The sequence below is a fragment of the Pongo pygmaeus genome, chromosome 5 (assembly GCF_028885625.2).
Source record: "Pongo pygmaeus isolate AG05252 chromosome 5, NHGRI_mPonPyg2-v2.0_pri, whole genome shotgun sequence".
NCBI classification, from domain to species: domain Eukaryota; kingdom Metazoa; phylum Chordata; class Mammalia; order Primates; family Hominidae; genus Pongo; species Pongo pygmaeus.
Genome location: NC_072378.2, coordinates 45,529,126 through 45,545,385, shown reverse-complemented (window position 1 = coordinate 45,545,385; position 16,260 = coordinate 45,529,126). Strand labels below are relative to the sequence as shown.

General features: G+C 36.9%; 1 protein-coding gene across 11 annotated transcripts in view; it reads left to right on the top strand.

Annotated features, from left to right (window-relative positions):
- SUPT3H (SPT3 homolog, SAGA and STAGA complex component) overlaps window positions 1-16,260 on the top strand; it is a 565,741-nt gene that overhangs the window by 192,569 nt on the left and 356,912 nt on the right. For 2 of the 11 annotated variants that reach the window (XR_010126712.1, XM_063666245.1), the window contains exon 2: window positions 10,994-11,069. The exons of 8 other annotated variants lie outside the window; for them this stretch is intronic. The gene's annotated coding sequence lies outside the window, so the exon portion shown is untranslated. Of the gene's footprint in view, window positions 1-5,125; window positions 5,171-10,993; window positions 11,070-16,260 lie in introns of those variants that run through there. One more of the 11 variants, XR_010126713.1, reaches the window with a different exon arrangement.

Below are 16,260 nucleotides of genomic sequence, written 5' to 3'. Positions count from 1 at the left end.
ACTTCACATACATACACTCTAATATTTATTTCTTAAAGCGTGGTGATCATGTTCCCTTAACGAATCATACTTAGTTTGAAGAACATTGTCAGAGAGAATTCTTTGGAACTCTATGGGTGCTGTTTCTGTTTTTGTCCTGGTTTTTACAGTAAGTACCTTCATCAAATGTAGAAAATTTGGGCGGGCTGGTCATAACAAAACCTTTTTATAAAATGGTTCAAAGAGCAAAAGAGTCGGATACATTTTCTTAAAATTTTGCATTTCTCACATCTATAATACTAGAAGTCAGAGTTATTATTTTTGTGTCTTAAATCTTATGGAATTTTATATTTCTGATTTTCTTTATATGTTGTAGCTAAATTCTCTGTGGTAAGGATCTGCTTTAGTGTGGTGTGATGAGTCATAATCAATGAGTTATTAAGTTCTCTGTGCCTTTTATTCTCAGAGTTAACCACTTTGCTTTGATTCAAAATATTAAGTAAGGAATCTTTGCTTTATTAGATGATAAAGGCTTATAAAGTGTGCAAAGTTGTTCTTTCGTTAGATCTAAGATTAAGAACACTTTATTTAAATAGCTTATTAATACAATTTAAAGAGAAACACCAAAAATTACCTAATTATTCATCCTTAGGCTGACTTATTTGGTTTATAAACATACTCTTTAAAAACATAAAGCTGAAATAAATTAAAATGTATTTTTTTGAAGTAATCAAGTTTCATTTTCATCTGATCCCAAGTTAACCATTCTCCTTTCAAAGAATATAATTCTTGTGCTTAATCAGATTTTTGCTTTTTCAAACAGTTTTGTTTTAATAAGTCAAAATGTTATATAAACAGAAAGCATTGTATTTCCCTATAAACTGATTTTTTCCCCTTGCAAAATCTATATTACAGCCAGTTCCATAATGCCAGCATGGGAACCTTGACTTCTCCTTTCATCATATGACTAAGAGAATTCAGTTAACTGCCTGCAAAAGATATTAGAAGTATACTGGGAATACCAACTCCTGGAAATCTAAATTGAAGGGATTTAGAGAATAGGAGTACTGGACTAACAGATACGAAAACTTATTTCCGTGGCAGAGCTTTCAGTGAACTAATGTGGCCCTTTTCGACATAGCAGTTTCTCTGACATCAGTTTACTCAGTAAAGTAAGTGAATATGAGGAGACTGAAATAAAATGTTGAAGACTTGTATTGGGTGTAAAGTTTGATTATATAAATTTAAGAAATGAGGTATATTAATATTTTTTAGTCTCATGACCTGAATTATTTAAGCCATAGACACTGGAAGTGCTGGGATAGTAAATAATATCTTCTCTGCTTTTGCTAGGGAGATGACATAAATACGTTGTTGTTGGTCTTAATGTGGAATTGGTGATTTGATAAACATTTTTGTAAAATTTGAATGTAGCTAACTTTTTCTGTCTTAAAGTGCCCACATTTATATTATTTTTATAGACTGTATTTTTTAGAGCAGTTAATGTTTACAGAAGAATTGAGCTGAAAGTACAGAGTTCCTACCTGCCACCCTCCCTACAGTTTCAATTATATTTGTTGAGCCAATATTGATATGTTATTATTAACTAAAGTTCATAGTTTAGGATTCACTCTTGGTGTTTCACATTCTGTGGGTTTGGACAAATGTATAATGACATTTATCCACCATTATATTACTACACAGAATAGTTCCATTGCCTTAAAAATCCCCTATGCTCCACCTATTCCTCCCTCCTTCCCTCTGAATTTCTGGCAAACACTGATCTTTTTATTGTCTACATAGTTCTGCCTTTTTCAGAATTTCATATAGTTGGAATCATATATGATGTAGCCTTTTCAGATTGACTTCTATTACTTGGCAGTGCACATCTAAGTTTCTTCCATGTCTTTTCGTGGCTTGGTAGCTCATATCTTTTTATTGTTGCATAATTTTTCATTATATGGGTATACCACAGTTTATCCATTTGCCTATTGAAGGACATCTTGGTTGCTTACTAGTTTTGGCAATTATAAATAAAGCCGCTATAAACATTTGTATGTAGGTTTATATGTGGACATAAGTTTTTTACTCAAACCTTTGAGTAAATACCAAGGTATTTGATTGCTGGATCATGTAGTAAGAATATGTTTAGTTTTATAAGAGACTGTCAAATTATATTCCAAAGTGGCAAATCATTTTACATTCCCACCAGCAGTGAATGAGAGTTCCTGTTGCTCCACACCTTTGTCAGCATATGGTATTCTTAGTGTTTTGGGTTTTAGCCATAGTTGTAACTCATTGTTGTCTTATTTGCAATGTAATGACATATGTTGAGCATCTTTTCCTGTGCTTATTTGCCATGTGTGTATGTTCTTGGGTGAGGTGTCTGTTCAGATCTTCGGGCCCATGTTTGAGATTCTTATTTTCTTACTTTTGAATTTTAAGAGTTCTTTGTATATTTTGGATACCAGTCCTTGATCAAGTAGGTGTTTTACAAAGACAGTCTATGGCTTGTCTTTTTATTCTTTTAAAACATTTATTTTTAAAATCTTCCCTTATAAGCTATCTACGTTTTCAAAATCTATTTTCATTCTACCTGATGGGTCTCCTCACAACTCAATTTAATGGTTTAAATGAGAATAACCCAACTAAGTCTTCTATCATTTTTTTTTACATAAGTTTCAGCACAAAGAATTGGCCCGTATACAGAGTTTACATATGGAAAAACATTTGTAAAAATTAAATGTTAGGTTTTTGGTTTATCTTATTCTTGGTGTGTGTTGCTTTGGGAAGCTTTGCATTGAAACCACTGATTTCTTTGGGCCAATGAGAATTCCTCATCCGTTTTAGTTTGCAGTTAAAATACTATTTCTCAAACTGTATTTCATGGAATTTGAATCTTTTTCAAGATATGTATAGATTTCTTTTTTAACCATAACATTTTTATTTCTTAGTCACATTGTTTGGGAAATATTTCATGCTATATATTATTACTTGGAGAGTTGCAATGCATATTAAAGCTTTAACAAGTTTTATAGTAAAGAAACGTAATTCATTAGTTTAATGCAACAGTTGAAGTCTTTGACAATGGAATCTGTTCCTTTGGAACATATATTAAAGCTTCCAGAATATTGTTGTGCAGAACATTGATGAAATAAATGATGCCCTAGATCTGCATGCAGTAGGACATTCCCTTGGCCTAGTTCCAAAGGGAAGATACATTAAAAAGTTTAAATTTTGCTGTGCCTTTAAAGGGATTTTTCTGTGGTGACTTTTCAGAAACTGTTTCCAATCCTATGCTTATTAAAAGTGGCCAGTTGTGTTACATATAACTTGGGACATCAAGGAACGTGGGGTTATTAATGGCTTTCCAATAAAAATAAAATCAATTGTGCTATTCCTCTGTAAAAAAGGGGTCTCAAAGGTAAGGCTCTTGGTTTGTTTCACAAATAAATTTTACTGGAAAGAGTCTTGTTTTCTTTGGTGGTGAGGACTTCCTCTTTGATTTTTCTAAGCTTTGACCAGTGAAAATGTCTTTGGGTGGTCTTTTGGCCTTGGGGATTGATACAGAAATCCTACTTTACCTTTTCAAATAAATAACGATTACAGTTCTCCTTATTCAGACCCCATCTTATGGTTTCCTCTATAGATTTGGTCAAATGAATAGGATTGGCTCATGAACTTCCTTAAGGGTTGGTTTTTTAATAAGGGAACTATGTTTCTCTGAAATTTTGGATTGATGAGAACATTAACATTTTTTGTTAGTTGAACTGAAATGAACCTGAAATATATTCACATTAAAAATTAAATTTTTTATTTTAGAGACTATCTTAAAGGTTTTGTTTTATATTTAAAACTTTGAACCTTGTGATTTATAAACATGGTAAGGAGAAAAATAACACTAAGTGATACACTAATTATCTGAAACATTTTATTTTACTTACTAGGGTTTCTCACTCATAAAAGTTACTTTTGCCCAATATAATTTTATTTGTTTGGCAAATAAGACAAATGATCTCTCACATTTTATTTTATTTTTTTAAGTTCTTTCTAAGAAAGGGCCAATGGGTCAGATCTGTTGGCTCATGCCTGTAATCCCAGCACTTTGGGAGGCCAGTGCAGGAGGTTCACTTTAGCCCGTGAGTTCAAGACCACCTTGGGCAACATAGACCTCATCTCTAGCAAAAAAACAAAACAAAACAAAAACAACAAAAAACCAGAAAGAAAAGTGCCAATGATATTGCCACCCTCAAAGGTTTATTATACAATGAATACTTTTTCTACCTATTTTAAAGAACAAAAAGTCTGCAATGATGTGAACTCAAATTACCTATAAAAATGAGTACCATCATTTAAGGGTGGTAAGTGCCGAGGTACACAATGAGTACAGTAGAGGTGAGAACCAGCATTTGCTGAGAGTTTTTTTTTTTTTAATCATGAAATGATGTTGAATTATGTTGAATGATTTTTCAGCATCAATTTATATGATCATATAAATATCTTTAGTTTGTAGACATGGTGGATTACATTGATTGATTTACAAATGTAACAGGATTGCTTGCCTGGAATAAATTACACTGATTATTGTAGACACAGTAGTTTCTCCTTATCTGTGCAGGATACATTCCAAGACCCCCAATGGATGCATTAAACCACAAATAGTAACAAACTTGATTGCTATAAATTAGAACACATTTCTATTCATGTCTTCCACAAATTTAATGCCTTTTCCACCTTCACTAAGCACTTATCATGCATTGTGGCCGTAACTTTTGCAGTTTGAGGTGGGACAGCAAAACTAGCAAGAAAATCTTTTTCCTTTTTCCCGATTTCATGAATAGAAGATTCGTTCTTACCATAAGTCTTAGCAATCTCAGCATAAGATTTCTTTCCTTTCCTTGTTAAATCAAGAAGTCTTACCTTTCCAATTTAAGAAACCACTTTATGGCATCTCTTTGGCAAATTGGAATTGCCAGCATCACTGCTGTTGCCCTTTGGGGTCATTATTAAATAACATAAGGATGACTTGAACACAACCGCTGTGATGCTGTGACAGTTGATCTGATAGAACTTAGAAGGCAGCAAAGTGACTAATGGGCAGGTAGCCTATAGAAGTGTGTACATGCTTAACAAAGGGGTGATTCATGTCCTGGGTGGGCCAGAGTGAGATTTCATCATGCTACCCAGAATGGTATGCAATTTAAAACTTATGAATTGTTTATTTCTTGAATTTTCCATGTAATATTTTCTGACCACAGTTGACAGTAGATAACTGAAACCTCAGAAAGTGAAACTATGGTGAGGGGGAACTGCTATAATTATTTTTCTATATTGCCAGACTTGATTTGCTAACATTTTGTTGATGATTTTGCATCTAAGTTCATGAGAAATATGGGTCTGTTATTTTCTGTTTTGTACTTCCCTTTGGTTTTGTTGTGCCTTGGTCTTTTTGTACTGTATTGTTTTGGTATAACAGTAATAATAATAGTTATAAAATCAGGTATTTCCCCTCATCCTTTATTTCCTGGAACAGATTATATAAAATTGATGTGTTTGGGATGAAAAGTGTCTTTTCCTCACTCTTAGGTCCTCACATCTTAGGTTCATGGCTAAGGCCGGTATAACAAAAGACAGATTAACAAGAGAAAAGATACATTTATATAATAGAAGTTTTACATGGCACATAGCCCTCATAAGGGAAAGGAACCTGAAGAAAGAGGTAAATCTGTGTGTGGGTTGTCTTTTTTTTTTTGGAAACAGAGTTTTGCCCTTGTCGCCCAGGCTGGAGTGCAATGGCACAATCTTGGCTCATTGCAACTTCTGCCTCCTGGGTTCAAGCAATTCTTCTGCCTTAGCCTCCTGAGTAGCTGAAATTACAAGCACCTGCCACCTGGCCCAGGTAATTTTTGTATTTTTAGTAGAGATGGCGTTTCGCCATGTTGGCCAGGCTGGTCCCGAGCTCCTGACCTCTGGTGATCCACCTGCCTCCGCCTCCCAAAGTGTTGGGATTACAGGCATGAGCCACTGCATCTGGCCATCTTTTTTTTTTCTTTTTTTTTTTTTTTAAAGGCGAAAAAGTATCACCATGTTGCCCAGGCTGGACTCCTGGGCTCAAGGTATCTACTGGCCGCAGCCTCCCAAGTAGTTGGGGCTACAGGGGTGCACACTCTGTGCCTGGCCTAAACCTGTGTACTTTTAGTGCTAGGTTTGATGAAGAAGTGGATAGTGTGTGTATGACTGGATTAAAAAGTATGACCTAATGGTAATAAACCAGAGGGAACATAGCAAGCTGTTATTCAGATTCTTCTCTGTGACCCTAAATCATCAGAAATCAGGATGTTCCTTTCCTCTGAGTATAGGAAGGACACCTCTCAAACGAGGATCTTATGACTTGCTTCATGGGAATGTCAGAAAATCCTTTCTAGATTTTATGACCTGGGTCAGGGGAGAAGAGCTGGAGGAAGGTAAGAGTGGTCTACCTGCTTCTGAGATTTTCTCAAATTTTTCCAGCTTAAAATATTTTGGAGGAGTATGTACTGAACCTTATTAGATGTTAATTCTACTTTAAATCTGGTAGAAGTGTGGTAGAATTTTCCTGTGAAACTATCTGAGCCTGGAGATTTTGTCTGTCATCTCCACTCTAACATTGAGTGCTTCCAGTGAGTTCATTTGGGCTATTATATTTTCAGTTCTATAATTTCTATTTGGTTATTTTTTTAATTGTGTTTCTTCGCTGAGATTTTCCATTTTTTGAGAGAGATTTTTGAAGGTTTTTTGAAATACGTCTTTGATGGTTACTTTAAAATCCTGTCAGATAATTTAAACATTTGATTCATCTTAGTTTTGACATCTGTTGGTTGTTTTTTTCATTCATATTATGATTTCCTGGTTCTTGGGATGACAGTGATTTTTGGATATTATGAGGCTTTGAATGTTTTTTTTTGTTGTTGAAGTGTAACATGAGGGCTGGGTGAGTATATTCTCACCTTCCCACTGCCTGCCCTTTCCCCTAGTACCACTACAGCAAAGTGGGACAGTGACTTACATTGCCTTTGCAGATAGGATGTGGATGTTCACCTCCTCAGTCCACTGATGCCTTCTTGCGAAAGTGGTCTACCTCCCTTCCTGTTTGCCTCTGGTTTGAGTTTAACATTGGTCCCCTGCTGAGCCCACTGCTACAGGAGTAGGAGGGGAAAGTGGAGTGCCCACCAGCTCTGCATTCGTTCACCTTCTTTGGCTTCATTGGTACAAAGTGGGTTGGGACTCTGCTTCCCTCTGCTCTTTGCTGATCCTGATGGGTGGAGTGGAGAATAGGAGTGCTGAGTAGCCCTGTTTGACACTGCCTCTTCAGTCTGTCAGCGTGAAATAAATATACAGAGACAAGTCTCTAAGCAAAGGTTTTATTTGGAAATAATATACAGGAATTGCAGTTCAGAACACACAAAGTGGGGTAGCCCCTAGGTGTGTCTGAAGAACAAAGGAAAAGTCTGGGGCTTTATTGGGGGAACAGAGGAAGCTTATGTAATTTGTTTTGCAAGTTCATTGGTGTTGGCAATGTCTTGCAGGGGCTGGTGAATTCTGATTGGTGAGTGACAGTTTCTAGGTAAAACTTGTAAGCTTAAAGTTATGGCAGGCTGTTGCGGTTTTGGACAGGGCTTGTGAGATAGTTCCTAGAATGTTTTTCCCTAAGACTCCTCCCACTTTATTTTTGTTGGGTATGACAAAAAAATCTCCTTTGCATAATCAGTTTTCACAAGTCTCTTTGCTTCTGGGTAGGTATGGAGACTCAGCTTCATTGGGTATCAGTGACACCAGGGATAGGAGAAAAGTAGAATACTAATTAGCCCCCACTTGTACAGTCTCTTTGTTGCTGTCTGGTAGTTCAGGCTCAACTCTTTCCTGCGTCCCACTAACAACAGACATAGTGGTGATTAGCTGTGCTTTGGATTTCCTTCTTAGTAAAATCTCCTTGCTGCTGGGTCAGGATGGAGGCTTAGCTTGCTGCTGCACCCTGTAGACACTAATCAGTTGGAGGAATGCGATCCACAGAAGGGAATGTAAAATCAGTTCCTCCTGCTTCTGCCCCAGTGAAAGTACCCTCAGCCTATCTGGTAGATGATGGAAAATTAGCCTGCCAAACTTCCTGATTGACTACTGTTGGGTAAGTTAGGCTACCTGCAAGGACGGAATAGGTTAGAGATTTTTGGAGTGGAAATTTAATGTACCATTTGGCCTGCTGAAAGTGGGTGGTAAAGCTGTTTTTCCATTGATGATTGGCTGAAGTCAGGCAGATACTGCCAAAAATGCTTTTTGTTGTTTGCCCACCCTTTTTCTGATCATTGCTTTGCTAGTTAGGAACAGGCTTTCCTTGGAGCTTTTTTTTTTTTTCCTCTGCCTGTTGGTGGTTCTACATCGGAGTCTTCTGTATCACCCTGTTTGGGATATATGGGAGGCAGTAAGGAGACGCAGGGGACTCATTGCCATGTTATTTATCAAATAGTGACATCCCTAGGCAGCCAGCCTTCTTTTTTCCTACCTTTCAGCCATGTCCTGTGCTTTTCTTGTTGTGTTGTGTTTTGGGTTTTTTAGTTGTAAGAGAAACGACCTGGGAGCTCTGGGGCTTTCCACGTTGATGCAGCCAGAGAGCCTTCAAAATATTGTTTTTGTTCACATAGAAGCACTCAAAAATAAAATTAAATCTCATTATTATAGTGGAGTAATACTTGGTGAGAATTTTTTCCATGAAGATTTTCATCAATTTGTACATTGGGCTATGATTCACTATTACCATTTCCCCTGTTAGAATAACAGGATTATTTTCCTATAAAAAAAGGAGTGCTTTGTCTTTTAATGTGGTAAAATATATATAACATAAAATTTATAATTTAACCATTTTTAAGCATACAGTTCAGAGGCATTACATTCATGATGTTGTGCAATCATCACACTGTTTCTAAAACTTAAAAAGATTTATGGACTTTTTTTTAAGAAGTTTTAAGTTTACAGAAAAATGTAAAGGAAGTATAGAGTGTTTCCATGTACTCTCTCCTTCCCCCACTTATTAACGTCTTGCATTAGTGTGATGTGTTTGTTAAAACTGATGAGCCAAATACATCCTGTATGTTCTGACAAATGTATGACATGTATCCACCATTACAGTATCATACAAAATAGTTTCACTGTGCTAAAAATTGTTTGTGTCTACCTGTTCATCCCTTCATCTTTCGCTTCCTCATCCCCCACCAACCCCTAACAACCAATGATCTTTTTACCATCTCCATCGTTTTGCTTTTTTCAGAATGTTGTATCAGAATCAAGCAGTAGGTATCCTTTTCAGATTGGCTTCTTTGACTTAGCAAGGTACGTTTAAGGTTCTTCTGTGTCTTTGTGGCTTAATAAACTTTTTGTTACTGAATATTTTCCAAAGCACTCTCATTATACTTGATATTATTTGGATGTATGTCCCCTCCAAATCTCGTTGAAATGTGATCCCCAGTGTTGGAGGCGGGGCCTAGTGGGAGTTGTTGATCATGGGATGGGATCCCTCATGAATGGCGTGCTACCATCCACTTGGTGATGAGTGAGTTCTTACTCTGAGTTCACGTAAGATCTGGTTGTTTAAAAGCTTGTGGGACCTTTTTCTTCTCTCTTTTGCTCCCTCTCTTGCCTTATGATGTACCTGCTCCCACTTCACCTTCTGCTATGAGTAAATTTGTTTATATTTTCATTATAAATTATCTAGTCTCAGTTACTTATGTACGTTACTTATGCAACGTGAAGATGGACTAACACGATAGCTAACAGAAACTCTGTATACATTCTGCAGTTACTTTCCATTTCTCTCTCCCCCCAGCTTTTGGTAACCACTAACTTACTTTGTCTCTATCAATTTGCCTATTCTAGATACTTTATATAAGTGGAGTCATACAATATTTGTCTTCTTGTGTCTGGCTTATTTTACTTAGTACAGTGCCCTCAAGGTTCATTTATGTTGTAGCATTATCACTACTTCATTCTTTTTGTGGCTGAATAATATTGTATGCATATACCACATTTCGTTTATCCATTCACCTTTTCACACTTAGGTTGTTGCCACCTTTTGGCTATTTATTGTGAATAATGCTGCAGTGAACATTGATATACAAATACCCATGTATGTCTGCAGTTCTTTGCATATATAACTAGGAGTGGAATTGATGGATCTTATGGTAATTACATGTTTAACCTTTTGAGGAACCACCCAGCTGTTTTGACAATGACTGGACCATTTTGTATTTCCACCAGCAATGTAAGAGGATTCAAGTTCCTCCACAACAGGCCAACACTTGTTATTTTCCTTTTTGTTTAAATAGACATCCTGGTAGGTATGTAGTTGTATCTCATTGTGTTTCTGTGTGTATGGCTTTTTATGTTCAAAGTAACGATAAGTCATCCAAAAAAGAAATACAGCCTTCCATTCCTGTCCTGTGTAGATAAGAGACTTCATATTAAGCTTTCATAGGTCAAATACCATATAGGAATTACCACTTAAAAATTGAAACCTTTTGCAGTGAACCTAAAACTGCTCTAAAAAAGTGTATTTAAAAAAGAAAGGCAGGCCAGGTGCGGTGGCTCACGCCTGTAATCCCAGCCCTTTGGGAGGCTGAGGCGGGCAGATCACCTGAGGTCAGAAGTTTGTGATCAGCCTGGCTAGCGTGGTGAAACCTCATCTCTACTAAAAATACAAAAATTAGCCAGGCATGGGGGTGGGTGCCTGTAATCCCAGCTACCTGGAGGGCTTGAAGCATGAGAATCACTTGAACCTGGGAGGCGGAGGTTGCAGTGAGTCGAGATTGCGCCAGTGCACTCCAGCTTGGGGGTTAGAGTGAGACTCTGTCTCTCAAAATAAATAAATAAAAAATAAAAATAAAAAAGGCAAACAAATGAGCTATTTCTCTATAAGCTCTATGGGACAGTAACAGCAGTTGTGGCTCCTTCAGAATACTCAACACTGAACGTTGGAATTTTGTTACAGGCATCAGCTCCTTCTATTATGAATACCTTTTGAAGACATCAGCTCCAGCACCTTTGGTGCATAAAAATTTATTAAGGTAAAGTACAATAAAAAAGGAAACGTATTATGATTATGTTCAGAGAAAATGGATGGACTTACTCTCAACCACTGTGCCTTTGAGAATACAACTAGTATTTATTTTCAAAGCATAAATTTACTTAGCACTTTCAAAAGCAGTTTTATTAGACAAGATATAGTTTTAAATACCAATCTTAGACCAAGGTTAGCAATCAGATTGAGTCATTGCTTAGGAGATACAAAATAAATTCAGTTATATTGGAGATATCTGCTAGGAAGAAATTCCCTTCACCTTCTTCCCAAAGATTCTAAAGTAATTCAAAGGAAATCAGCCAGTCTAGCAATAAGCTTGATGTCACATGAGAATAACTGGTATCTATAAAGAGAAGCTTTGAATCATGGAGTTAATCTGTTTCTCAGTATAAGCTTATTTTTAATATAGTTTATCCAAATTCTAAATAGGATTTCATAAAACTTTGGGTTCCATAATACGTAGCCTAAAAATTACCATTTTTTTTTTAATATCACTTAAGTCTGCCTCAGGGCCTAGCACCATGGTATGGTATTCATGTAGGATGCCTTCAAAATCTGTTAGTTTATTTAATAAACTCGTGAGTACTGCTGTTAGTCAAAAACCCAAACCTCTGCCATTTAGGAGCTGATATGGTTAGGCTTTGTGTCCACACCCATATCTCATCTTGAATTGTAATCCCCGTAATCCCCATGTGAAGGGAGAGACCAGGTGGAGGTAATTGAATCATGGGGGCAGTTTCCCCCATGCTGTTCTCGTGATCCCCGTTTGCTCAGCACTTCTTCCTGCTGTCTTGTGAAGAAAGTGCCTTGCTTCCCCGTTGCCTTCCACCGTGACTGTTTAAGTTTCCTGAGGCCTCCCCAGCCATGCTGAACGGTGAATCAGTTAAACCTCTTTCCTTTATAAATTACTCAGTCTCGGGCAGTTTTTTGTAGCAGTGTGAGAACGGACTAATATAGCAGTTTAATCTAGTAATAAAAGATTATATGTGCACACACACACATCTACAAACATATATGGTATATATATACACAAACAATTTTTATTAGATGTTAAGTGATATAGTAGGAAGTTCTATGTAAATAAATAACTCAATCTAGTATTAAGCAAAAATGTGGACAAGGAAGTGACATTTAATTTTTTTTATTTTTTATTTTTTATTTTATTATTATTTTTTTATTTATTATTTTTTTTTTTAGTGATGAGGGCTCACTATGTTGCCCAGGCTGGATTTGAACTCCTGGGCTCAAGTGATCCTCTCACCTTGACCTCCCGAGTAGCTGGGACTCCAGGCGTGAGTTACCATGCCTGGTTTAGAAGTGACATTTTAGACAAATCATGTGTAAGGAGAAATTAATGAAGATACTGCAGATAGGTATTTCAAAGAATGGCTATTTTTATTTTTATTCTATACCTAATTCAGTCTAACAGAATTTCTGTATATATATATGTGCAAAACTTTTGGGGAATATAATTTAGTTTCAGAACATCAGGAAGATGAGATATAATATAAAAACTTTTTTATAAATGTTGCTCTAAAATAGCATGTTACTACAGACTGTATGTTCTTCTTTTAGAGTATTTTGTAAAGGTGCTGTTTTATAGCTCATAAAAGTGAAAGCTGTTTTAAGCAGTTAGCATTGTGCACCATTATGGCTGTTGATGTTCCTGTTGCCCAATTTTTCTGTTATTCACCTCACTTTATGCTCAATGATTCTTAACCTGCCGCATGGTCTGTCTTAGATTTGGAGCATAGATTATAGATTTGAAAGAAAGAGGTCAGAATCTTTTATAATAATATACTTAAATACCCTTGTGTCATAAGAGAGGAACCAAACTCCAGAGATGTAAAAGATTAATTTCTAATTTATTTAGAGAAAGGCCATACACTCCTGCTTTATAACTAGAATGTGTCTTTATGCCTGTTGACAAACCTGAGGATCACATCAATGGGTAATCTTGCCTATGATCACATAGAACGTTAATGGGACAACCCAGATTAAAACTGTTGACTCTTAACCACTGTAACCACTGTTCAGTACTTAGCCAAGAAAAGCTGCACATTGAAAAGTCTTTTTCAGGTTTCTTCACTTTTTGATGTTGAAGCCTCATTGCTGAAGTGAGCTAGAGTGAAAGGTTAGAGTCAGGTGGATTCTATTTATCCCTGAATGAAAGAATTACTGGGTCAGATCCCCAAGCAAACCGTTGTGGCCACGAGCAGATGCACTATTTTCCAGTAACTCTTTGGGCAGCAGGGGCACAAAGGTAAAAAGGCAGAGGGCAGTGGCGTGAGTAGAACAATAAAGTAGGTATTGATAGTGCAAGGTGAGCAGTACTGTAAAATTTTTTTGATTATACATGGTGGGGGCATCAGTGATGTCTTCCCCCAAAAGAGGACAGTTAAATTCAATTTTGCTATTGGCATGACTTGAAGAAGTGTTAATGCCTCTGCAGCATCTGTCTCTTAGGCTTTTGAAGTATATATGTGGCCTTTTCTGGCTCTATGCTGATAAGTTCTCCCCAACACCAAGATTTCAAGTCTCAGTTGACAGAGTATGGTTTACAGTTATTGGTTTAGAACCATTTGAAATAATCAAACTTCTTCATCTACTACAGGTGTCAGATGTCAGTGATAAAATCATTTAATGAAAAGTGGTTGGCTTTCTCAGGAAAAAGAGATCAGCTCTGGCATTTGGTAAACCTGATTTGATTTAAATCCTGCTCCTATAGTGTGTGACCATGGATAAAGCAGATAATCTCTGTGAAACACTAGTTTTGTAGATTAAATGAGATTATGTTTATAAAGCTCTTAGCACAGTGCCTGATATATACTCAGTACCGTGTTAACTGCTTTTATTAATAAAATGAGCTTGTATTTGTAATTGCAAAAATGTAATGGTTACCACATGTTACCTTTGATACTAAGTGTGCCTCAAATAGTGGGGAAAATGTTCTGTTTAAGTTTATATAAGATTTATAATATTTCAAGTAGTAACCATAAATTTAAACCTGTGTGAAGAAACAAGAATTAACATTCTTATTTTGGTGATAGATATTAAAACAGTGTTTTTTGAAGAAATCCACAAAGAATTTACCAATAGAGTTCTTCAGTGTGTGTATCAGGATGTTTGGTGTTTGATTATTTGTATGTACCTTCTCCAGGACTTGGAAATCTATATGCTTTGTTTACATCTTTATTTCATCACATACGGAAGCGGAGAAGTTTTTGATAAAGGAATTTTTGTCTCATTGATATTTTTCAGATTTTTATCTGTTGAAGGATAGCCAATATCATTCCTCAACTACTAATTTTTAAAAATATCTGGGCCGGGTGTGGTGGCTCACACCTGTAATCCCAGCACTTTGGGAGGCCGAGATGGGCGGATCACGAGGTCAGGAGTTCGAGACCAGCCTGGCCAACGTGGTGAAACCCCATCTCTAATAAAAATACAAAAATTAGCTGGGCACGGTGGTGTGCACCTGTAGTCCCAGCTACTTGGGAGGCTGAGACAGGAGAATCACTTGAACCCGGGAGGCTGAGACAGGAGAATCACTTGAACCCGGGAGGCAGAGGTTGTAGCGAGCTGAGATCACGCCACTGCACTCCAGCCTGGGCAACAGAGCAGACTCCATTTCAAAAAAAAAAAAAAAAATCCATCTATCTATCTTTAAGGGTTTATCTTCAGACTTTTTTTTCCCTTTTTTCAGGCATATTGGGTTTCTATTTAATCATAAATCATCAATTGTGTTCCTATTTAATCATAAATCAAGCTGCATTCCCTGGATTCAAAGAGTTTACGCTCTGAGATGGTCAGGATTGTTACAGATAAATAGAGGATAATGTAAGGATAATATTTTATAGACTATGAAGATAAAATAGGGCTGGTCACAGTGGCTCATGCCTGTAATCCCAGCACTTTGGGAGGCCAAGGGGGGAGGATCATGAGGTCCAGAGATCAAGACCATTCTGGCCAACATGGTGAAACCCCATCTCTACTAAAAGTACAAAAATTAGCTGGGTGTGGTGGCGTGCGCCTATAGTCCCAGCTACTCTGGAGGCTGAGGGAGGAGAATCGCTTGAACCCAGGAGATGGAGGTTGCAGTGAGCCGAGACTGCACCACTGCACTCCAGCCTGGTGACAGAGTGAGACTCTGTCTCAAAGAGAAAAAAAAAAAGATAAATAAATGACCATATTCCATTGGAATCCCATCACTTTTTAAAAAGTGAGTGGAGGCCAGGTGCAGTGGCTCACGCATGTAATCCCAGCACTTTGGGAGGCAGAGGAGGCCTGATCACGAGGTCAGGAGTTCAAGACCAGCCTGGCCACCATGGTGAAACCCCGTCTCTACTTAAAATACAAAAATTAGCCAGGCGTGGTGGTGCATGCCTTTAGTCCCAGCTACTTAGGAGGCTGAGGCAGGAGAATCGCTTGAACCTGGGCGGCAGAGGTTGCAGTGAGCCGAGATCACACCACTGCACTCCAGCCTGAGTGACAGAGCGAGTCTGTCAAAAAAAAAAAAAAAAAAAAAAAGCAAGTGGAATTTTTGTTAATGCCTTACCAGAAGGGCATGATTTCAAATAGTCATCTGCATTTTATGACAGCTAGGTGTTGGTATTACATAAGATCATAATCTACTTTTATCAGTCTTGAAGTGACTCACTGTTCAATTTGGGGACACTGGCTTGAAAGGTCCTCTTCAGTTATAAGGCATGAAAATACCATGGTGGTTTTGGGTTTTGATTAAAAATAGCATGTACTGATTTTTGTGTAGGTGTACTTACCATATTTGTTTATATTTATTTGGTGTTGGTATTGCCTTTATTTCTAGCAAATATTTCTGAAGAGTATTTTTGCCTTGTTTATGTTGTAAAACACTGAAACAACAAAACTGAATGTATAAATTTATACACGATTTATAATGTTAAATAAGGTATTCATTTTAGAAAATAATATGACAGGTTGCTTTTTTTCTTTGATTTTATGTATCTTCTGATAAATCAATGCCCTGAGATTAAATAAAATTTGTTTTCATCATCTTAATGCTCATGCTCAAAACTAATATAGATACAAAAAATGAATACATTTCAGAAATTTGGACAGTTAGTAGAAATTAAAATACACCAGTAGCTAACATGCATATAACATTTTGCAATTTATAGAACCAGTATGTCCTTTTG